The following is a 26,634-nucleotide window of genomic DNA, read 5'->3' on the forward strand; positions in this document are numbered from 1 at the left end:
ATACCATATACGTTGGTTTGTTTGAAAGGCATATCTCAGGCGTGGATCCTTTTCGTTTTTGGTCCGCTCGTTTCCAGGATAATCTTAATAGGAAATTCTTTAGTACGGTTTTATTATAGAGTGTTTTTGTGTGTGTTGGGGTTGTTTTAATGTAAAGATCATCGGTCGATCTACATACTTAATGCTCAATATCAATTTAGTGCATTTAAATTGATTTTTTATACCGAGTCGTGCGCGGCCACACGCATTGACCTTAAAATGCTCAATATATTTTACTACTTAACTTGGATAGTTTAATTTTAAAATTCAGTCATATAATCTTGAAGATTTTGTACTACTTTCTACATACTAATTCCGATCTGATCGCGAGTTAATTGGTGTATTCGATTGCTTAAAATCTTTAGTATTTAATTATTATATTATAGGAAAATTTTAAGATAACCATCGAACGAGATATATTGAAAAGTAAACTGACACTTCGTTTCTAATAATCTAGATTTTTATTTCTTTTATCGATTGTTAAACGTTGTTGAAAATGTGATAGGATCTTAATATCTATACCGACAATCGTTTCAATAACAGCAAAAATAGAAAAATCTAACATTGTGATCAGACATGATATTGTATCTTCCGGTAGACATTAATTGACATTTTTACATTTATTTTTATCAAATTTATTTATTTTCCTTCTTTGAAACTGTTAAATATGACGTCACGGATATTTATCAATTTTTAATCTAAATATTGATAATAAAGGTATCACACAATTCAATTAGAATAAATTCATATTTAATCGTTGCAAAATCAATAAAATACAGCATAAGTTTCAAGAAAATTGCAATGTGAATGTTTACGAAAAGGCTTCAAAATTTTGATAACAGTTACTAAATAGTCAAATTTATACCACAAGTATTTAGTCACATTCAAACAGAATAATTTCCGAAAAAAAAGCAAACCAATGATATCGCACTGTGTATCATCAAATTGTGTATACATACATAATACACATTTGACATTAACGATAGCGATCATGAGTGTATTTCTCATGATAAATTAACTACGAAACCACCGCAATAATACACCAATAATAACATGGCAAACGAACACTCACACAATGGATATTTTAAGACCTGTCGGAAAAAATGACTAAAAAAAAGTGACACATACCAAAATGCACTTCGGCTTTAAACGCTTACCAAACAATTTTACGCATATTTGTTTATTGGGTTAACCGCAAAACTGTGACTCGCTTCGCCTATTATGAGATTCAAATTTTCCACACATACTTAGAGTAAAAAAAAAGAGATAAACAACCACAAAATTATATTCAAACACACACTCGCCGACCATTATGATTACGTAAAAGCTCGTTTTGTGAAACATTCGCTAATGGCATAATTGCGGTCGGCTCGAAACTCGATTCTGATATTATAATGGTCAGTTTCAGCGGAACACTTCCGCGTTTCAGAATGCTAATCACCCGAGATAAAGTCTGGATCTGCTGGAACAGGAAGTGGACCGATTCAGCCTTCGTTCCAACAGCGATAGATCCGTTGCAATCACGATTCTGTTGGCTCCTTGTTCGGGCACGACCTTGCCGCTTCTTCTTCGTGCTTCTTATTTGATGTTCGAGTAAATCACTTCAAATTATGCAACAAGCGATCCGAGTGAAAGGTTATCGTGACTGGGTATGAAACGCTCTTATATTATCCAATTAATCGTGTCGAGTTGGCCATCGCTGCGTTCCACTGACCCAAATTACCACCTTCCGCTAAATCCTAAACCCTTTCCCTGGTTTTTGCATTTTAAATCTTTTTCCGTCGTTTCCTCGGGCTATAATTTCGCATTCGTGCATGCCAAAGCTTCGTAGATTCACTTTGATGTGAGCGCTGTAGATTGGTTTTGGTAATGTCATGTATAAAATTTAAACACGTGTAGTAATTTTTGTCCAATCAGATCATTGGTTTTTTTTTATTTAAAAACAGAATATCTTATCGATCTAAATATTTTTGATTTAAACTGTTGAAAAAGTGACCACTTTAAATTTAGATGTTAAATACATTCTGAAAAAATATATGGAACAGATAACTCAATCGAAATCTCTTCGTTTCATTAATTCTTCTAATTCTAATTTTAAACTTCCTCACATATTTGCAATAAACTTAAAAAAAAACCCTTCAATTGAAAAGCGTTTTTAAATAAAATTGTAATACTATTTATTGAATTGCATAGTATGATCATTTCGGTGTTTGAATATTATACACTAAAATATGTATGTATACTATTTTTTGATAAAATAATATCTTGGCGGAATCTTTTTATACTATAAATAAATATCTACTGATATGTTAGATTAATAATACAATCAGAAATATTAAGTAGTATATCAGCCTTGATTATTGTTTATAAATTATATTTGAAACAATTCGTGTTTTACATAAAAAAATCTATTAATTGCTGTTCAATAATATAAAGACTATTATTATATTCGTGTTAATTGATTTTGTTGATATGAATAAATATTTTAGTAGAGCATTTCGTTGAGTGTTTACAAACATGAAAAATTTTCGACTATATTATTTATTTATCTGATTTCCGGTAATTTGCTTGCACATATTTTATATATGAAACATCACACGAAGCCTTCCTTTAATTAATTAAATATTAATAAGAAAATTAATTTTACGACCGTTGAATCGAATCACCAAATGGCCTACCCACACAAACGAACAGAACATCACAATAAAATATCAAAAATTATTCTCCCCTTTGAGAAGCCTGCAAATTTAATGCGATTTTAAACGCAAAATTAACATCGATTCGATCGTCAATTCACGTCAAAGCGTTCGGCGATAAACACCACATTTATTACATCCATAATGAGCGATTCGCATACGCAAATTGACAAACCTATAACGCACATTTAGCACAGCGTCATACTTTAGCCTGAAAATAATCCATAAATGAAACATCAAGGTCGAAAATCTACCGCATACACCTAATCACAATGCCATATCGATATAATATTGATAGAGCAATAACAAAGCTGGCGATATATTATTAACTGAAATGCCATTTTCTTTGTACAACTGGTAACTGGGTTATGCCGATAATGTTGCGATTACATTTCCTGGAAATTTGACATGGAAATAGGACTCCAGTTGCATTGCATTCCATATACAGCGCGATGCATTCACTCCCCGTGATTCATTGTATGCAATTGTAGTGGCTCGTACACCCAAGTTGGACACCCCTGACTCTCTATGACAATCACGAAGAGATGGCAGCGGTCATCCGAGGTGGTAGTGTAAGTTTGTCAATGGAATGCACACGATGTTTGCACAGCAGCCGACGGGCGCCTCTTGTTGGTCCACCTCGTTAGCGTCCGGCCCCTCCGACACGCTCCTCTCGTTTCTCTGCATCTCTTCTATTCACTTGGAAGACATCTCGGAATCGCGGCAGTGTTTCCATTAAGACCACTTTTCCAAATGAGGTTAAAAAATGACGAAAAACGGCGAAAATCCGGGCCGAAACGTCAAGCGACGCGCGAACACGGTAGCGTTATTGGTCCACTTTCGCTATCGATTTTAAATTCATTGCTGATTGAATCTAGCGATGGAAATAAAACCGAATTATAAAATAAGACATTGAATACATAATAAAATCATTAAAATCAATAAAACATTTAAATTTTTCATACGAAATACACTTATTGCTTGCGAAGTGTATTGTCACTATTACAATAAAAACTTGCGCATATGAACATTCGAATATGTATATGTACATATGTATATATAAGCAAATTATTCCAAGTAAGATTTAATGATTTTATGTAGATTTTATTTCAAGGTCATCAGATAATAAATATTATAAATGAAAAGTGCATCATATTTTTGATTTAAAATCATTCAACACTGTGTAATTATTTATGTAAATAAATATGTGAACTTTTTATATATGTACATATAAGGCGTCTGTTTCATTGCCTTATATGTATATATTTATGATATTTGCTTATTGTCTTTTAAATGATAATTTCAAGGTCCTATTATAATATCAGCATTTAATATAGATAAAAGCATTCAAAGTATTGATCGAATATATTAATATGGTGAATTTTCGCATCGAGTTAAAAATACATACATACATTCTGCTGTTGCTTTCTCTACATTGGTTTTATTATTTTTTTAAAGATGAATCATTAAACTTAATGAAATAACAATAAATTTCAATACATATATTAATCGAGCGCATAAATTAAATTTCTTCTTATCAATAATTTGCAAAATATAACATAAAATATATTTAGTGAGAATACATTTTCTAATTTTCTTTGATTTTCCACTATTTTTCACTTTACAATTCAAGATCATGAAAAGGCACCTACATTGATGGAATCTTTCATCAAAATTTTCCTACATTAAACGCATACAAAGTCAGCAGAAGCGTATGGCATTAATCAGTGAAGTGCTTAACACCTTCCAACTATCAGTTTAACGGGCAATTCGCACTGCGGTAAATAGTCAATTCCACTTAAATTATTCATTAAAAGCACTTGGCAAAAATCCGCATAGATTCTGAACTCATTATACTTTTGCGCACATATGTATTTTATGATGATCTTCTAAGACGTGAATGCGTACTATTATTGTATTTTTTATTAAACAAATCACCGCATTTATTATTCATTACAGCGTATTATTTCTAAGTTAATTTTAATAACGTAATATCAACGCAGTTTATTACAGAATGTCAACGTTTTATAACACCGCATTCTAACTGACATTGCATTTATCACTTATCGCGTAACAATCGAAAGAATTTCGCTAAAAAAAGCCCACACGTATCTAACTGGAAATTTATTAACTACAGATGCTATCACACTTTTTCAGAATTAAATTCTAATCAATTCAGATCCTCATACCGACTTTTTCGTAATACGATTTATTTTTCTTGAAAAAAATATACATTATATTATATTAATTGTACGATTGAAATGTTAAAAGCAAAATATTTCCCTTATTTAACAAAATCATACGCCGAAAGCTAAATTCTTTTTGGAATATCCTTATATATTATAGAGTATGTATATTGGTTGGTATAAATATAAATGAGCCGTTATATTTGAAAGAGACATATAATACATACATAAGTCTACTTTTCATCATTTCGAGAAATATTTAAGAATAGTGGTGACCTGTAATACGTTTATTCTGCATTTCCGAGATTCTGGACATATCGAATTAAAAAAAAAGTGATTCTATTCTTATTTTCTGTAATCCAATTTGCGTGTCATCTTTGTGTAAACATATGTATAATACATACATACAGTACCACTAAGCTTAGAGACAGAAGCTTTTCAATATATTATATTATATATGGATTTCAAATAAACTATATGATTATTTAAATACCTCTTTTAATAATTTTGAGTATGTGTAAATCAAACTTGGTCAAACATATGGGGCGTTATATATTTTAAAGTGACATGAGTCTACTTTTCTTCATTTTGATAAATATTTCGCAAAACATTAAATATAATGTTTTACGTTTAACAATATTTAAAAATAGTGGTAGCCTGTAGTACGTTTATTCTGCTTTTCTGAGATTCTGGACATATTCAATTAAAAGAACTGATAACAATTTGTGAATGAAGTCAAACAGAAATAGTCTTTTTGGAACTTAAAATTGGAATTCCGCCACTTTCAAATATAACGGCTCAAATATATGTACGCACATGTTGATAGAGATATCGATGCTAAATTCTTTGGTCAATTTTATTTTCGTTACTGAATCTTAGTTTCGTTTCTCAGTACGTTTTATAAATAGTTTCGCTACTGAGTATCTTTTGTGCTCTAGATAGTGCTTCTATCCACTTCTACCTCATGGCAATATATCAATTTGAAATCAATTGGTGCTAATGTGATTTTTTTATCCAATTGGCCAATGACTATTGTACTTCCTCTATTTACATATGTGTGTAATCCAAAGCTCCAATTAAAATTAACAACTACCTGTCTTGCCAGTCTGAAAAGTTCAGATGCAATCAGCGGAATTTAAATTAATTTTTTTATGAGCCCACATTGAGGAAGATATCGTCTCGCGTATTCGAGGAATGCGTCTCACCTCTCAGAGACAAACACATGAATATTTAAATGCGGTTTTGAAGTGGCATATCTCCGGCTAATACGTCCGATAATGTCAATTGAGTTACGGGTCACGGCTGACCGGGTCAAGGGTCACGAACGCGAATCTGCCAACAGGTTGTATTTATTGCTCGAGCGCTACTACTTTACTGCCGTTTAAATCTCCTCGGTGGGTGGTGGGTGTGTGAATTTTCGCAGATGAGGTTGCACCAACGGCTGCAGCGTGGATCTGGTGGTGGGAGACCAGCTCGGCACCGCCTATCCTCAGAACAGACACCGACTGGCTGACTGGTCGTATTCAATAGCCCCATAATTATGACCCAGTCCACTCGAACCACTAGCTGCCTGGTCGGTAGGTCGTCCCGCTCGGTGAAAGTGCGATGAGAGAAAATGGCGTAGGTGAATATTGCAATTTATTCGCCAATCGTCAAAAAAAGTTGCATGACCACTGCCTGTCTCGATGGGTTTGGTTGATTAGGTTAATATTGGTCTATGAATTGCACATCTGAATAGTCCAGTTTTACGCGTCTGATACTTATGGCCTGATTTTAATAGTGATACTATAATATAAACAACCACTCAATGATGCGATAGATTGATTTTGCAATCAAACCAAAAAAAGAACAAGCAGGAAAAAGAAAAATAATGAAAATGTGGTACACGAAAACTCACCCTCTTACATTTCCATTTTTCTTTTGCCTTTATGAACCGATCTTCCATGCCAAAATAGTGTCAATGTTATTCTAAATGAGTTCGTATTAATATGAAATGATCCGGATTCAATTTTCAGAATGATATTTTAGTGTGAACGATTTTAATAATGTCTACATTGAGATGATTCCATGCAAAAATTTGGACCACAAATTCATTGTTCTCTGTTTTATTCCAATACTATGTATTATAAAAAAAACATTATATTACATTATTATTTCTTTACTTTTAATTGTCTCGTTAAGTCAACAGTAAATCATTGGAAAGTATGTACTTATTTGAAGGCGTTTCAACACATGTTCTGTTGGTTATAAAATATATTCATTATATATTAAATTATTATTTTATATTAATTATAAACTATATTGAAATCATTTCTCATTGATTGACTTTTTTATATTTATTGTTGAATACTATATAATCTGATAGTAGATATTAATTATTACTTCAATTAAAAGCATAACACTTGTTACGTTTTAGATGTAAAAAAAAAAATCATTAGCAAAATAGAGGTTTAATATGAAAGCGTTTCGCGACATGATCTGTTGGTTATAAAATATATTCATTATATATTAAATTATTATTTTATATTAATTATAAACAATTTAATGAGAATCTTTGTGATTTTTCAAGTACTTAATTGTAATCGATTCTCATTAATTGACTACTTTTTAAATTTATTGAATTCTATATAATCTTGTAGTAGATATGAAGTATTGCATTAATTAAAATCGTTTCATTTATTACGTTTTAGATTTAAATTAAAAAAAATCATTAGGAAAAGAGAGAATTTAATATCTATTGGTGGGTAAATTCCAACTTATTTTAATTTAAATTTATATTTCAAGTTACTTATTTAAATATAAACTTTTGTACATTTAAAAACACATAACAAAGCAATGTTTAAATGTGCATAATCAAAATACGTATGTATTTTAAATGTTAGAAACAATACTACATATTTGAATAATAGTTAGGTAGTTTTATTTCGTACATTTACATATAGTATTATTTATAGAGAAGTTGAATTCGTGGTAGAATGATCATTATTCGAATTGAATAAACATTAACTGCATATCTGCAAATACTATTTTTAAAACATCAAAAGGTAGATGCCGATATCATGCAGAGTACCCTCACGTGCAATTAGCGCAATAACTGCAATAAAATTTCAAAATTAGCATCATATCGACAGCCGATCAATTTATTCGAAGTTGAAAGTTGAATTTCCCATCACAGTCGACCGTATCGAAATTGCATATTACATATGTTATCGACTAAAGAAAATCTTTCAGTAATGAACGTCCACTTCAAGGGAACGATCGACCGATGGAACTTTCGCAACAACAACCCAATCGAAGGTTGTAAAATTTCCCGCAACGATCCAAATCTGTAAGTCGTAAATTTAATTTGAATTTCGAGACATTTCTCATGATCATATTTCACACTAAGTACATGGCGACGGATCGGAATGATTCACGAATATTTACAATCCATTGACAGACGGAGAGATATATGCGGGTCATAAGGACATAAAATTTTATGTAAGATCGATGGTCAAATATTGCATACGATAAATCAACTGAACCGAAACGAATATTTCCAAGTCGTAAAAGTGCAGTTTATGAACGGATTATTAAGCGAAAACACTAAGATAACAGTAATAGACGAGACAACGATTTATATTTTAGACGCAATTTTATTTTTACATAACTTTATTACACCATTGTAAATGAAAAATCGTCGAGGGACATTTCAAAAGGCATCGCTACCGGTTTTAATTAATATTATACTAGTACTATACATATACTAGTAACACAAGCGATACTAACCATTATTGACCAAATTTAATCATTTTTTTATAGCATCAATAAATACCTCAATGATAACATTTTGATACACATTCAATTTGAAAACGCTTCTAGTTTCAAGTTGTAATTTTTATTTTCATAACTTTATGTATATAATATGTATGTTGGGGCATTGTGCATACAATTACGGTAACCGAGCGTTTTGACATGTCCTTATCGAAGTCCCTGAATCCCATTACAGCCTGCTTACAATAATATATCGTCATTGATTACATTCATGTGTATACATTTACATACATATATTCATATATATATATACGAGTGCTCACGTTCGATTTCCGTCCAATTATAAGCGGCGATTAATCTCACTACGAAAGCAATATCGGCGCGGTAATCCAGTTCTTCGACAAACGTAAGTGCAGTGCACAGATTAACATGCCTTAATTGCACTTTGATTGGATGATAAAATTTCAATTTAATACCTCGGTCGATTAAATTGAATGCACTCTTTTCGCGATGCGACGACAAATTTTCGACAATAAATCACACCGAACTCACGCCCGCCCATTTCCTTTCGACTTTCGCACCTCACGTCTCTATATCGCGCATTTTTTCCGAATGGAAATTACACACCGAAAAATATACGTTTTTTATAAAGAAAACAAGTTCGCTTTTGCATTTTCACATGTAATGTATTTTCGTAAAAAAATAAACCGTTTCGAAGTGTTCAAAAATTACCGTTCGGCTGTGCTAAAACGCATATTGCGTGTGCGAAATTGCACCTCTTCGTAAAATGTCTTAATACGTTCGCGTAATATATAATATTTTACTCGGTGGGAGGTACGGTCGTAATATTTAATCGTATATTATTATTAGTTAAATACTCTCGGATTTATGATATTTAATATAATCAGTATTACGCTTTGGCTATATAATAAACAATTGCGAGCATTATCGTTGACTGCGTTTCATCAATCAATTTCAAATATCTAATAAATCAGTAAATACCAGTAGTACTGATAATATTGATAACGTACATAAATAGAGATTTACTTATTTTAAACCCTTTCATAAAAATACGTACAAAAAAATCTATACAATTGCAATCAACTTGACAGTAAGCTTAGCATTATATTTTTCAAGACTTTTTCGATATGTATCCAATTGAAAAATTAACTCAATATTTCTAATAAATACAGAATAAATCACTGGTTTTAAGTCAAATATTTTCATCTTCGAAAAATCAACTTCATACTTTTTTCATAAGAAAATTAACTTTGTACTAAATTTCAACCAAAAAATATCTTGTTTCTAATAATATTTGATCTAAAATTTTATCTAACAATAAAATACCACCGATTTTTAATCATGGACATTTCCAAACATAGTTTTAGTATAATTGCACCTATATATGTGGTAGTAAATAATTGCATATTTTTTATATTAAATTTTCTAACCATAACTTTGTAACGTTTTGCTTTTATACTGACACTAAATGACACATTTTTATTATGAAAAATATACACAAAAAAATTTCCCAATACTACATAATTACGATTGCAATACCGAAAGTACCGATACCGGTAGTATCGGTATTTGACTAAATATAAGCCTTTTATAATACCTTTTCTTAAAAAAATAAATGCTGAGAGTGTCGATTTATTTTAAAATTCATACATTTTATTTGTCAAAAACGAATATCTTCCATGGCTAAGACTTTAAAAATGACCGAAGCATATACATAGGTTTCGGATTTACTTAATCAATTGCTCTTACGCAACTTAATTTTACAAAAATATAATTTAATTCTAAGGTATAATTAGTTATAAGCTATTGCACATATGTAATTAAGAACTTTTACAATGAAACTTAATGGTGCAAACTTACCCAATTTAAATTCTGCATATGTACATATATGTAGGTATATGTACCTGCTATAACCCAAGCTCATTCGGCAAAATCGTTTCCTTAAGCAATCAGCCATTTATTGCGTTGCATTTTAAACGCATCGGTATAAATCAAACCGCAGAACGCAGCGTCTGTCCATCTGCGGCTCGAGCTCACTGAAATAATAAATGATTTCATTAATGCACACGTAATCGGCGACGATGTTTCTTCATTAAAAGGCACATTTGTTGTTTGTCAGCCACCCAGGGTGATGCTAATACGTTTTTAATAACGCAGCTCACACGATTTAACCCTAAAACCACAGCCGCATCGAACTTCAAACGCACGTACATCGAATTTCAAAGTAGATGAAAAATTCATAACAAATGAAAAACGTGACATCGTGACCCATTTCAATATTTATGTATATACATATGTAACCGGTTTTCTTCTGAACCAGTATTTCCCGTTATCCTGAAGCCGAGAGCTTTGGGAAAATGTGGCCGTGTTTAAAACTGTCGAAAAAATTTCAGTATTATATTCGTAATATAAAATCATCGATAATGTCATCGCTGGAGTGATGCTGTAGTCAAGACCCGGATGTGATGACATCACTGGTCATCGCTAAGGTTAAAATGGACAAGAGCCATGCAGGTTAGAACTGTTCGAAAAAAAATACATATAAAGAAATTTGAGTGTGTTAATATTATGATGTAATAATAAATAGAAACTAATCGATATAAACAAGCGATTGATTCATCACTCGTATTATGATGACCAAACTCGTTATTTTGAACGTTTGAATGTGTATGTACGTACATACGTCTATGTAAAATCTGAATGAGGATGATTTATTTATACTGATTACTGATAGAACGGTTCTAAAATAATTATATCGTGTCGAAATATCTGTCTGTCAATCTTGGATAAAATTATTTACTTTCTTTACAACTTTGATATTTTTATACAAAATATTTATATACATATGTAAATATCATACATAGGCATATACATATACACAGTTATCATAATCGTATTCATTACTTTTGGATGGAGGCGTCTGCGATACGTATGCATTTTTCTCATTAAAAATTTTACATATAAAAAACTCAATTGAAATAAAAGGATACACAGCATATATTATAAATAAAAATAGTTTGAATTTGGTATTTTAAGTGTGAATTTATTGATATCATATGTATATGTATATAAAAACGGACGCGATGTATGTATGTATGAGTGTATGTGAGTATGTATGTGGCGGATGTGTCTACAAGTATAGAGATTTCAAAAAAAACAATTTTAGAATGCCATGAGTAAATGTTGTGCCTAGAGATATTTAATAAAATAAATACCTACACGTGAACGAGGCGCACAGCCAATCGGCGTGAAGTGGTCCACGTGGACTATAACGTTTGACCATTTAGAGCAACGACGATACATACTGACCAATGGGTGCATTTTTAGCATCCGCTATAGGGATGTGGTATGATGACCGACCATGTCGAGGAGACAGGTAGTAGGGAAGTAAGGGAGGGGATGTGGAGCGTCTGACATGTGCTCCTGATATTAAACACCTGACTTGGAACGAGTGACGTCAGTCTCAGATGCGCTGCGTTGGAGTGTACACACATACACATCCACGAAGACACACACACACACACACACACATTCATTCATCATTTCGAACGGGTAGACGTGTTGGATTGGTGAGCGTGTAATGCGCGCATTCAACATTTTACTATTAATGCGTGCGCATGCCTATAAATTACCTTATAGTATGTTTATCTATAACATATAACTACATTTTAATTCGTGAATCAAGCCCCTGTATATAATAAAAACATAACTTTTGCATTTTGCATATACAACATTCATAAATTTTTCATTAAATGTTAAACTTACGAGTAAATCATTATTTTTAAGAAGAACTTTGGTAAGGAAATGTGATTTTTTTTCAATTGATTGTTTTAAGCTTTGTTATTTTTAACATTTTAATTACATTTATTGGAAACGAATTTGTCATATTCTTGTGTAAAATTGATTTAAAGAAAATCATGCATATATATAATCAATAATTAATCGCCTACAAAAAATCGATAGAAATTTTTCACAAAATTTTTCATTTACGGGCTACATCTATCTGTGAATTCATACACGGAAATAATTTATGACAGTTTCTTGAAATTATTTTTATAAAACAATGCATTTAGTAATACTATAGCATTATATATGTGTTTCTTAACGATTAAACCATCAATCAAACCTGTCACCGAGATGAATACGCAGTGACGCTTTCTAGGAAAAATCGACATAATAGATAACTGCACGGCAATCTGCTCAAATTTAGATATACAAATTCGTTATCTTAATTCTAAAAATCTATAACGGATTGTCGATTATCAAAATCGCCTCATGAAGTCGTCGAATTCCGCGTAATTTCGTATCCAGTGGGCATTTTTCAAAGAGCTAGACGGCGCCAACGTTCCACTTGTCGTATCTAAGTGTAATAAAAATTCTCAGATTTCCACAAGTGTCGATTTCGTACGTATATATTATATGTACATACAAGCTAATTAATTCGGCGAACGATTTAAATCATAACGTGTCTGCTTTTCGAGTCCTGTCTGTGTCGGCGGCGATTTTCCGAGGAATTTTCCGAAGGAAAACGCGACTGAGAAATATCTGCTCTATACAATAATACGGTTCGAACGTAATTGATGCTAATTACGAACGCATACCAGTGAGCCGATTCGTTCGAGATATTTTACGATTTAATTAATATACATAAAATTTCGATTTAATGAAAAGTTATCGCTTGCCGACGGTAATTAATTTTACTATTTTTTCAACAATAAATTAATTTGCATGCTTAGTAATTAAATGATTATTTCAAGCGAATGCGTCTTAATTGTAAATTATACGCTTGCATTCATTAATTGAATGTATATTATTTTACTTTACAAACACAACAAATTAAACCCCAGTACAATATAAATTCGATAAATAATCCAAGCTAAATTTCCTAGCGCTTATATTTTAAAGATTAATAAAAAATAAAAAATAAAATAAACTACAGTATTATGTACATTATATGGAATATTACAACACATTTAATGGTTCTGGATCAAAAACTGTAGACAAGCACAAATAAAAGAAGACTTGTCATTACACTCAAAGGATTACATTCAATGAAGAAACTACAAATTGCAATTTTTCTTTTTGTATTTAATTCATATCAATCTGAAATTGAAGTCCAATTAATAAATAAGCAATAAAATTGAGTTGTTGCGTACATACATAATTTTCAGTCTATACCAAATTTGATTAGTATGAATTTTTGACAATTCGAAAATGCCCACATTTTCCCTATGATGTATCGCGGGAATGTGGTTTTCGTCACAAAATCGATTGTTTATATCGTACCTTACACAATGTCGTCACATTTTTATCTCCAAACTGTACACTAGGCTTGTTTTTCAATCGCTTTCCAAACACTCTCAAGACCAGCTTGTTTGCAGAACGAGCCACCATCTTGTCCAATCCTGGCCTGGCCTCGCCGGATTTTCCTCGTCGAATTTATATTTTACTACGACTTTTCCTAGAATGGGGGCTCTCGAGTGTTTACCACATCTGCGCCATTCATTAACTACCTATTATTATCAGCATAGAAAATACGCCGGCTAAAATAATGAATTAAACAAAACGATCGAACGTGACGAAACTTGCAGCATCGGAGACTCGAGTGCAATTCAACGCATTCACAGTATTTCATTTATCATTTTCATACGCTTCATTATATATTACACATACAATCAATACAAAATACAAGCCTCGACACGTTTCGATGTAAATCAAATTATTTTTTTGATCTTTAAGCTACATATGTATATACTGCATTCCATTTATAAATACAAAGTCGGTCTCTATCAAGCTATTTGACATAATATATGTATATATATATATATATATATATATATATATATATATATATATATATATATATATATATATATTTGTATACGAAGAACATTTTGCACTTACGGAACAGTTAACAAAATTTATTTTTCTTTCAAAACATGCTCTAAAAGCCGAAATAAATGGATGAAATCGAAGAGGTGATAATTGATGTCAATTTTTCGTATTAGTCAGTACCCAACACGTTCGTTATTGTGATATGATCGATTTATGTTGCTTTTAGTACAAATCCTTGAACTACTTTCAATCTGTTATCTTAAAAGTATCAAATACTGTAGGCAATAAAATGTCTCAATCATAAAATATGAACGCATCTAATCATAATTAATTCATATTATGTATATCGAAAAGGTTTCTTGTATAATATTATATATTCAAAAAAATATATGTAATGATATAAATCGAGGATTGTAGAGTTGGATTCGTATTTTTTATATTTTAAGTACGACTCATTCATTAAATGCATAAGATGAATAAATGCTAAAATTTTAACTCATTAACTACAATTTTAGATCATATTTACGACTTCGAATTAATGAAACACTTTGATATGATTAATTAATGGTCACATAATTTATTTAAGTTTGGACCATCGTGGCATTACAGTAGTCCCTAATGCGCCACAGTGGTCGAAAATATTTATATTTCAATAATCTTTTTGTGATTTCATTTTGTGTTAATTAAACTAATATGTATTATATTTTTGGTCAAAGAAATGAATATGAAAAATATGTAATAGGACACATCTATGATGCAACATTATCTGCACATATATTAATACCAATACATAGAATAAAGATACAATTATAAATAAAAGTTTATAATTGTATCTTTATTCTATGCCCTTAAACCTTAAGTAACCCTTCTACAAGTATGTCAATAGCAGCAGATGTAGGTGAATATTTTTATTTTATATTTTTACTAATGATATATTTATGATCACAAGACCGACTTTATAGGAATGTATTTTAATTATTATCAGTTCAAAGCCTTCTTTCTAGGAAGACATAGTTTCAAAGCATTCTTAAATTCAAATCGGAAACAAATCTATAGACATATTAACCCTCCCTCAACGAAGTGGGGTATGCAAGTGCCCAAATTTTTACGTTTTTCGTAATAACTACATATGTGATATTCAAAGCTATACACCCTATATTTCTTGTGTTACTAGAATGAACTACAAGAAATTTATTTTAATAGATTTGTATGATTTAGAAAATCGGGTACATTGTAAAAAAATACATTTATACATTTCTACGTTCCAAAGTATGATTTAAAGGCGGTAGCGATAAGTCATGTTTTTGACTGTTCGCTTGCATATTCTTGTTGATCGATGAATCAATTCGAGAGAAAGAGACAGCTATATTTTCGTCACTTTTGGTGTATGGCTATTGAGTCATGCAGTCGCCTGTTGGCCTTACCTATGTGCGTTTGCATGTCAATGCTTTTCGTTATTTTTAATACAAAAATAGTCAGAAACATGCTATAGGACTAAAACTTTTTATGTTGATATATAGGTTCTTCCTGTAATGCTACAATGGTCCAAAACTATAAACTATAAACTATAAAATGATTAATAAGATGTATATATATATATTTGTATTGATAAAAGCTGTATTTTGATTAAAAAATACTCGACCCCGGTTCGGGACACTCGTTCGATTTTGAAGCTCCGTCCTTCAAAGGTTAAAGTCATATACATATGACACTTTTCACAATTCGACTGCCGTTATCTCAACAAAACGCTTCTCACACATCAACAATACATTTCCACACATTTGAATACGATCATCTCCTACTTGAAGGCTTGCTCCGCAACAAACCAATATGATTTTCCAGGAATCGGTCACAGTGAATTATTAATTCGCGTCCAAAGTCAAGAGACCGGGCGTTTGTTCAAGCTCGAGTAAATATTAATCTTAACGAATATAATGTGTCGTGTTGGCGGGTTAACTCTAACGCAAATATCGTGTGTCCATCCTAATCATTATGTGGTTATTCAAATTAGAGGATTACGGCGCCCATAAACAAGTTTTGGCGCCAGTGTCGTCGGCGCCGACACCTGTATGCACAACTCATTCATTACATTGCCGTGGACTATGGACCGAGATGCTGCGATCCTCCGAGGAAAATTCAACGTGTGCCCGTCTGCTCGTATGTTTTTGTTTGCTTTGGTATGTTGTGCTGTTGGTGTTGTTGTAATAATATAGCGGTTAAGTGCGCTACTAATTAAGACGCGCCGTAAGTCGGTGCTTTTGAATTTTCTCGCACGCGCGTTCGAACTTGACACGTGCTGTGGAAATTCGATGAGTGCGTTCTAATAACAAAATCAGACAGACGGTTAAAAAAAAATTTCCCCGCCTCTTACCTTGTCACAGAGTGCGAATATGTTAGAGATGGAATGTTTACCAGTCGAGTGGTCAATTTTATGTGAAGGGTGATGTTAAATGTTGATTGAGAGGATGGGTGTCTGAGTGCGCTTTGGAAAAGTGCGTTTTCATAAGCGGTCATTGTCTATGAAAGTTTTGAATGTTGCTAAAAGTCCATACACTCAAATCAGTGTGGATGGAACGAATAAAAATATTGGTATAACAGCAACAAAAGTAATTAACGGTGCGGGGACTATTTAATCTTCACTAAATTTGACCCATTCAATTCGAATATGACAATAATTTGCTGTGTTGCTTTCTTCTCGTTTATGAAATGTAAGCGTTCAAAAAATGCGCAATTTTTGTAGATTTTTGGCTTTTGCAGTCTTCAACTCAAAATCTAGCATTGTTATTTATTTATTTATTTTTTACAGATTAGCTTCAAGTCGCCACTAAAAATATAAAATATAAAATTATAAAAATATAACATGCTACGAACCCAAACTAAACAATCCCTCAACCAGATCAGTATATTTTAGATTGAACAAATCCAAACCAATAGAACACTTATAATTATTTATATAGCGAATTTTAATTGTCAAATATATACTTTTTTCTAAAGCATATTTTTTTCATAATATTGTATCTTATTTTTAAAATTTTTCACTTAATCAAGTTTATAAAGATTGGATTTTTTTATCTCAATATTATAAACGTAGTGAAATATAGAACTGGTCCAATATATGCATGACTTGAGAAAAAACGTGTAAAAATATATGTTTTTGAAAATTTGCTAGATAATTAATTATTAATTAATTATTTTAAAACAATAAAAAATCGCAACCCATAGGAAAAACATCTCTTTATTGATAATACTGAACACTTTTGTCCCAGAAGTATTGGTTTTGAATTAAAGACTGCAAAAGCCTAAAATCTGTAGAAATTGCGTATTTTTTAAGCGCTCATATCTCATAAGCGAGAAAAAACCAACAAAAACCATTGTCATATTCGAATTTATTAGATCAAACATAGAAAAGATTGATTAGTCTCCGCTTCGGTAAGTAAAAACCGTGATTTTTTTTGTTGCTCAGTATAATTGAAAAAAAATGAAAGTATAGTAGTTCGAAAAATTGAGGAAACAAATTTGTATTATTATTTTCATCTGTCTGAAAAATAAACACATACATACATATATGTTTTCTTACATCAGATCTTGTCATTATTTTGTATGTAAATTTAAATCCACAATCAACTGAAGCTTGGTTTTAAATCTTTAAAATGTGTTTCATTTGCATTTATAGTAAATATTTTTAGACTGTAAACCTTAATATAAATGTAAATCTATGATCATGACGAGTTAAGACGACAAGTTAAGACATTCAAGCTTAACAGTTAAAGTTCACCTAAACTTGAAATCATTGTTGTATTTATTAATTTTTAATTAAATACACATGTATGTATATAATAATTAATTGATTTTATCGACATTTATGCAATCCTCATTTAAATATAAAAAATTAAAACATGCGATGTTTATTTTAAACAAGCGAATCTATTAATCAACTGATACAATGGGACTGTTTAAATATATTAAATAAAATTAAAATATAAAAACTGAAAAGATTAAAAAAAGCAATAATTGCTACAACTTTCAGCGCGCTAACCGTGCATTAGCATAAACATTATACCGAATAAACCAAAATCGGGTATAAAATGAATACAAATCATTCACACGGGGAAAAATCTGTCACGTCTTTATATTGTACAATATAATAAATTTGACATTTAAATAAATATACGTATGAACGTCTGCGTGAAATAAATTATCATAATATTTACAAATGTCGCTTATTGATTTCCCAATACACGTGTGTGTGTGTGTATGTGTGTCGTCGTTTTTCCCGATGATTTACGTAGCTTACGATTTTCGAATTACATTATGTGTATTATATTATAATATGTTTTAGCGTAATTTTCTCTATATGGTATGATCGCCATTAAAACGAACATCGTTTAAATTTCCTCGGTGTCTTCACGCGTGCCACGATTTTCATATAAATTATCGCATCAAAGGGGACATTTTCATTCGGTAATTTATTTTATGCGCTTCGACGCGATAATTTATTAAAAAACATCAATTCAACAGGTACTTCGGTTTTAAATGCATAATTTTATAGTTGACTCTAAAGGACAGCGTGCGGTGGTTTTTTTCTTATTAAATCTTTACAATATATTTATCGAGTCATCTAAAGTCAAATTCGAACCATAAATTATTCGATAAAGAGCCTCATTATTGTTTGATATTTTTGTAGAATTTAAATACGAAATGTATTCAATAACATGTAATGAAAAACATACCAAATAGTCACATTCAAATCCACTATGTAGACATATCATGTAATTTTATTAATAATTTTAAAATTACGGAAAATCTGTATTCTACATGTGAGGTGTTATATTTTAAAAGGGCGGAAATTCAATTTTCAGTTCCAAAAACACCATTTATGTTTTAATTAATTCACAAATTGTTATTATTTTTTTTACTTCGTTAATATGTCCAAAATCTCGGAAAAGCAGAATAAACGTATTACAGGCCATCAGTATTTAAATATTGTAAAACGCAAAACATTATATTTAATGTTTTACGAATATTACGCAAATGGTTCGTTCTATGGAGTAAAACTATTTTCAAAATGCACCGCTAAATCGTACCCTTAAATATTTAAATAAATAATAAGCTTTACATTTTTTACAAAATACGCATACAAAATTGTTTACATATACATACATACAATATAACAGCCATTTTATTATCTTAATAAACATAAAATTATCAGTGAAAGGATAACCGTAAACAAATATACTACATAAATATAGTTTAAATATGTATTTTTAAAATTTATTCATGATGTTCAAATTGCATAATTTCTAATGTTTTATCGGCATATTTGATCATTTTTGATACTTCAATATATGTATGTATGTATTTACTTCAAAGTTTGCTTTGTTTAGAAACAAACTTTGAATTTTTCTCATAAGCTTTATATCAATCAAAAACCGTTTTTCATACAAAGCTTCGTAGAGCTGAAAAGCACCAGATTTTCCACGCGTTTTTGTGCTGATTTTCGTATTTGATTTTTAAGTATTTTTTATTATTCCTAAATTAATGTTTACACTACATCTTATTTATATATATATATATATATATATATATATATATATATATATATATATATATATATATATATATATATATATATATATATCTTATTAGCTACTGATCTACTGATCATTTTCTATTTTACAATTTTAGTTTAATTTTGTTAGTAATCATATTACATATTATATTCTTCTAATATTAATGTACAGCATAATAGGAAAAAGAGCTCAAAAACCTATTTACAGTTCTTATAAATGCTCATAATAATAATACATAATATTAATTAAAGACTCCATTAAGTCGATGATCTAAAGCAGATTGTGTTTAGGTAATCTATGTTTATACCTGAAGGTTATAAACATTTTGTTGTAATCACCGAGACTCTTCACAAGTGTCTTAGTATGGTTATTAGTGATTCTGTTATAGAATCTACATATACAAGTTAGTTTGTTAGTAATGTCTTTAACAAACGGAATATTATTTATGGCATGCAATTTTTTCAAGTTCGTATATATGGGTGTATTATAAACTATGTTTAGGGGCTGATTTTCGTATGCCATTTCATTATACATTGATTCAAACAGTACAGTTAACAAATTTATAAAACCAAACTACCAAACTCACGTCTCAACATTTATCCGCTAATTGAAAACTCTTAACAAACTCCAATGAAATAAACTACACATAATAACAGTCATCCTTACGAATAAATGACGCCACAAGAATACGATAATTTGCAAATCATGCAAGTGCAACGACCAACTAGCTAACAAAAAAAAAATGAAATCTCGGGTAATTTCGTCCATTACGTCCATACTAAACCGTGATGCAACGAGCATATAGAAATTAATTACTATACAAACAATTATTTACAGGTAGACATTAGTTCGTCTGCTGGCAATTTGGTCGGTTGCCTAGGTCAAGTATCCAATTGATATAGCGCGTTTAAAACCATGACACCGTTCGCATACCGGTCAGTTAATTGATTATAACTTTCGGACAACCGTTTAAATCAAACGGCGTGTTAGTGTCACTCGTGTCAATCATCGCACTCATTATGACCCTTCTAGCGTAATTCTCGACAATCACTCAACGTCACTTTTTATCACCACCAAAAGAAATCTTATATATAAGTATATGTACGAGTGTAATGCTCATTTGACAAGCGTATGTCGCTCGATTGAATTTCCATATACATACATATGTACATAGCTACATTGTAAGTACATACAAACATAGAAGGTGCGGCAGAAATACCTGACGCCTTTCAAGATAGGTGAATATTATAAAAATTCTACATTTTTATTTAAATATTGTTAGGATTTGATAGTACATATCATACCATTTTATAATGACTTCTTCCTTAAGACTTTTCAATGAAACCGTTGCTGCTGAGCCTGAAGGTGATATTTTCCACCTCAGTGAGCGTAGGCTATCGGAGATTATTTTAACTTATTTGTCTGGTAGCCTGCACTCATCATTATTTTAATAATTGAATGTGATGTATGAGTAGAATTTCGATCTCCTCTCTTCTATTTGAGCCTCGCAAGGATGTTTTGTATTTGCGGCTGGTTCTTATATAATATATTGGTGCTGCCTAATAGTTGCAAGACATTCCCTACTTTGTATTTTATTATTTGATATTTTTACTTTATCTAATATTATTATAATGCTATTGCTTTTTATGATTATGTGTAAATGTATTTTTTGTCTGTGTATATATATACATATGTATGTATATATTTTTATTTTTCTCATCTCTCTATATTTTTTCGACTATTGTAGAGCATTACGGGACTCATATAATACCACAATGTTCCAAACTTAAACTTAAATAAATAAAAATATTGCATAGAATTCTTATTTAAAATTTTTAATATATTTCTGTTTTTATCGCAACCATACTATCATCAAATTCTATGTATTATTAATTTATTCCGAAACAGTCCTTATAAATAGAAAAATTTGAAAATTGGATTCGCCTACAGTGTTTAAACACATTTTTATATTTCTTGCTGATAATTTATTGCAAAATTAAACTAAAATTAGCAATACAAATGTACCTATGTACAATATACGTCACTCTGACTTTTTTAACGGTTTCAATCTAACGAAAGATTTCCAAAATTGTAAATTTAATCTTATTTGATTCGTATAACGAATAGAGATCTGATGATCAATTTAAGATAAAATAAAGATTCAATATGATTAAAAAAATACGATTTTTTTGTACAACTCCGCGAAAATCGAAAAATATCTAGACTTCATACAAAATATCATAAATGTTTCATATAACATTGACGCAATATTGTAGATTAACTGTAAACCTGATAATCATTTAAACACAGCTTCATTCTTCCTCATTTTCAATTTTGCATAAGTATCCTTGCTATATAAAATTTAATACAGAATTTATACCACTGAAATGTACTCTCACAAAATCGCGAAATTGGCTTGCGCTATTTAATTATTAAAATCATCAGGTTCTTCTGCACCATCCCGCAATTTTCCTCATTTCTAAGATCGCATCCTGTTATTTTGTTACTTTATTAGATTTATAAAACGCTTACGTGACTGTTTTGACCCGTGACTTATTTACTACCGTACGATTGCTCGTCCGTTAAGTGAACATATTTACAATAATATGTGTTTAAATACTATGCAACTCTCAAGAACGGGGATCTCGGCTATTTTACAGTGCTGTAACCTTTATAGTGTTGATGTGCGAGCTTAATTAGTACATAAATAAACATCCCTCAGCTATAAATTTTATGAACAACACACAGTTTCTGACTTTTCTCTGAGAGTTCATCAAAGTTTTGATCGTTTAAACTATTCACGTTCAGATATTTTCAACTCATATCGAAGTTCATATCTTAAAGCTCAATAAAACCGCATTACATACATCCAATATGAACCGTGTACAACACAGCGATAAAAGCCATATTTAACACGCGCAAATGTGGTGTTAAAACGTGTTGAATCTGGTCTCTAAACACGCGAGCTTTTAATGCTGAATTCCAACAACTCAGCTCATATTGTTCCGGGTTAAATGTTCATACATTTGTACTAAATATACCAACTTCTAGTAATTTGCCACAGCGGGATTTGAACTTTAAACCTAGGTCGTTAATAGGTACGTGAATATGTCTTTATATGTTAATAGGTACGTGAATATGTCGCTATATCGCTTAATTTATATCGAGAACGATTCGATGTGCGAAGTTAAGTACGTAATCTGTGGAAAGGTTTAAACTTGACTAATGAATATTTGTCGATTATGCCTGCAAATTCTATATTCGTAGTAATTTATACGGCGAACGGATTATTCCCCACAACTCGATTACCCACACCAGTAGTTTCAAATTGGTTTTATTTTTATTTATTATTAGCTTCTTTGTTTGGGGTCCATAAGTGAGCAAAACTGGTGCGAAAAATACTCTTTTGAGCAATCCTTCTGTGGGGAATAATCATAGCACTAACATATACTTTATACAAAGTTTGCAGAAAAAAAAATATTTTGCTTTATTTGGATAGCTTGTTTCGTTATTTTACAAAAGCTTATTTAAAAAATATTTAAGGTGTTTTTAATCTCAAATCAAAGATATTACATATTACATACATAAAACTTAATACTTCTATTCGAGAAACGTTTTCAATTTATATTCATTTTTTTACTATTTTTTTCTGTTTATCTTTAAACATTATTTTTTCACACCTCTACAATTCTTAAACGGAGTTCCTGTAATCAATTTAATACGTTTTTATTAATTTTCATTTATGTAAATTAAAAAAAAATATATTATAAGACAGTATCAGTTATAATTGAAGTTCTACATACATTTCATATCAATTTTTGATTTATTAAAAATATGAATCAAAAAATTATGATAGCAAAAAAAATATTTTCTACCTTATCTAGTTCTATCTTTTTTATTTATTTATTTAATTTTAAAATCAATACTTACTATAGCCAACAACAAATAAGGCCAAATTTTGACACCTATAGCCAATTTTTTCCATATATATTTAATTATTTATTATACTATAATTGGAAATCAAATTCAAATAATGATGACAAATGAGAGTAGGTGGCCAATATTGTAAGAACTGTTTCATAAATGAAATCAGATAATTTTGCAAACTCTAAATTGAAACGATTGACCTTATATCCGAGGTCTGACCAGCAGCTTTTTGCAAAAAGCAAATTGTTAGTATTTTACGATAACCACTGAATTATACTGCTGTTAATGCTTCTTTAGAAGCATTCTTATTACACGGTGAACGGATTATTCCCCACAAGAAGAGTATATAACCTGTGGTTGCCTGTAGATTTTATTTATATTTCTATCGGTTTATTTTTCTATTTATTTGTGCGTGAAATCGTCATGCGAACAATACTCGCGTGGGCAAGTCTGAAATTATTCCATAATAAAAATTAATAAACTTATATATTTATATATGTACGTTAATTATTATTGACACTGCCGTCCACACACACATTTAGTGTAACTCAAAAAATTCGTAACTCGCCCGTTATTTGTTTATTTATTTTAATTTATTCAATCTCGAAACGCTCTCGTTGATTGGAGAGCATTCTTCGTGCGCGCACACGTTTATTATTAATTCAAATTATGCAAGTTTTATAACACGTCGAATTCGATGACGCAACCCGCACTTTGTGTGTTATTTTACTATATTATTATTCGAAGGCGACTCGCGCCGGATTAATTATTGAACTATCATAATGACTGTTATATTAGTGGCACTGATTAGGTGAAAATGGTAGATCAGATAAGATGCGACAAGTTCAGTCTGGAGGCGAGATCAGTCTCCCTCTCTCTGCATACATACATATACAGTGTATATCTGTAGCCAGCATTCGGAAAAGCCTCCAAACTAATTGGTCAACTTTTTATACGTTAAACGATTGATTATCGCGCGTTCGTTTTGAAATTTTACAACGCCCATTATACGCCGTTTAATTAATTAAGGTTATTTGGTTCTGTGTCACTTTTTCTCGTCGGTGTCTCTCCGCATGTGTGTTTTCGTGTCCGTATGAGTATATATGTAGGTATGTTGAGAAATTAGATTGGGCTTTTTCCAATGTAAATCGTCGTATACTCTTCTTTTTTATTTATTTTTGGTGTGTAATTAAAAACGATCAATTATTACGAAGATGTCGTTTGAAACACTGTCCCATGGTAGGGCTTAATAAATGTCCCATGACATGTCTGTATGCATATGTATGTCTAAATATATGTATTTATATAAAAAAAATTCATGCTACATTTTAAAGTATGAGGCTTAAATAATATTCTTCGTATCAAAGATGAACTGGAAAATTAATATCAAATAAAAAGCGCATATTTTTAATAATATTTATTTTTATGGAGAAAAAATTGAGCTTCTATATATGTATATTTAATGAGATTATTATCAATATGTATCATATTATTCAATTTTATTTTATTTTCACATACATATATTATATATAACAGGAAGGCCCAACAGGTTAACCCAGTGTGCCTTCCTGGCCTATTACAAACATCGATATGCAATTTTTAGAATAATTTTTAACAAAGCATCATCAAAGCAAATCGTCAAATTTCGAGATGCTTAAAAACTCTAAATGTTACGAAACATTTTTGGACAGTTTTGCAGCATTTTTATACGAAATTTTGTTGGGTTGCCTATTTGTTAGGACCTTTTCAATGAAAATCAACTAAATTGACAAACTCTGATAGGAAACGATCTACCTGGAGTCTCAAACCAAGATCTGGCCAGCTGCAACCAGTGGGACTCGAACCCCTGACCACTATGTTCTAAAGCATATAAGCTAACCACTAGTCCACGCTGCTGGTTAAAATATGTTAAGTATGTAAAGCTGGTTAAAATATGCTAAAGTATGTGAAATACTATTCAATTTTGATACATAATCAATTTCTTCAATACATGATTAATAGTTTCTTATTTTACAAAAAAAAATTGAATTATCACATTTTTAATTAATTTATCAAAAATTTAGATAAATTTATCTATTTATATACATATATTATAACGATTAGTAAACAATAATCACTATTTATAATATGATACAAAAATCGTTTGTATAATGAGCCATTTAAAAAAAACCAATACCACAAAAATTCAAGAGGAAAATTGAAACTTCCGGTTCATCATATGATAAAAATTTTCCTCAAATGCATGTTTGTACATACATATTTATCTGTCTGTCCAAATATACATGTATGTATGTATATCGCAAATACACAGAATAATTTGAAAATTATTTCAAACAAAAAAAAATCAATACAACATAGTGAACATTGTGACTTTCGAGCGTAATCCAGAGGAGTGTTCGCTTTCCACGGAACATTTTCATTTTTTCCCACAACATCATCAACAATTAACCGTCTCGGGTGATTCGGAAGTCTGCACTTCTCTAAATCGGGTCCACCGTATTAATCATCCATCCCAAGGCAGGTCCAGATGAGGCGCATCGATACGCGCCCACCGGAGATAATGTTATCCTAATTAAAGCAGCGGTTCCCCACCAGGTACATACACAA

The 26,634-nt window shown here is 30.7% G+C and overlaps 1 long non-coding RNA gene across 1 annotated transcript in view; it reads right to left on the reverse strand.

The window, feature by feature from the left end:
* LOC143917655 (uncharacterized) overlaps window positions 1–26,634 on the reverse strand; it is a 160,606-nt gene that overhangs the window by 13,372 nt on the left and 120,600 nt on the right. Inside the window, exon 3 of the long non-coding RNA XR_013261085.1 lies at window positions 10,556–10,731. This is a non-coding gene — a long non-coding RNA (uncharacterized LOC143917655). The remainder of the gene's footprint in view (window positions 1–10,555; window positions 10,732–26,634) is intronic.

Source organism: Arctopsyche grandis, chromosome 10 (assembly GCF_051622035.1).
Source record: "Arctopsyche grandis isolate Sample6627 chromosome 10, ASM5162203v2, whole genome shotgun sequence".
NCBI classification, from domain to species: Eukaryota; Metazoa; Arthropoda; class Insecta; order Trichoptera; family Hydropsychidae; genus Arctopsyche; species Arctopsyche grandis.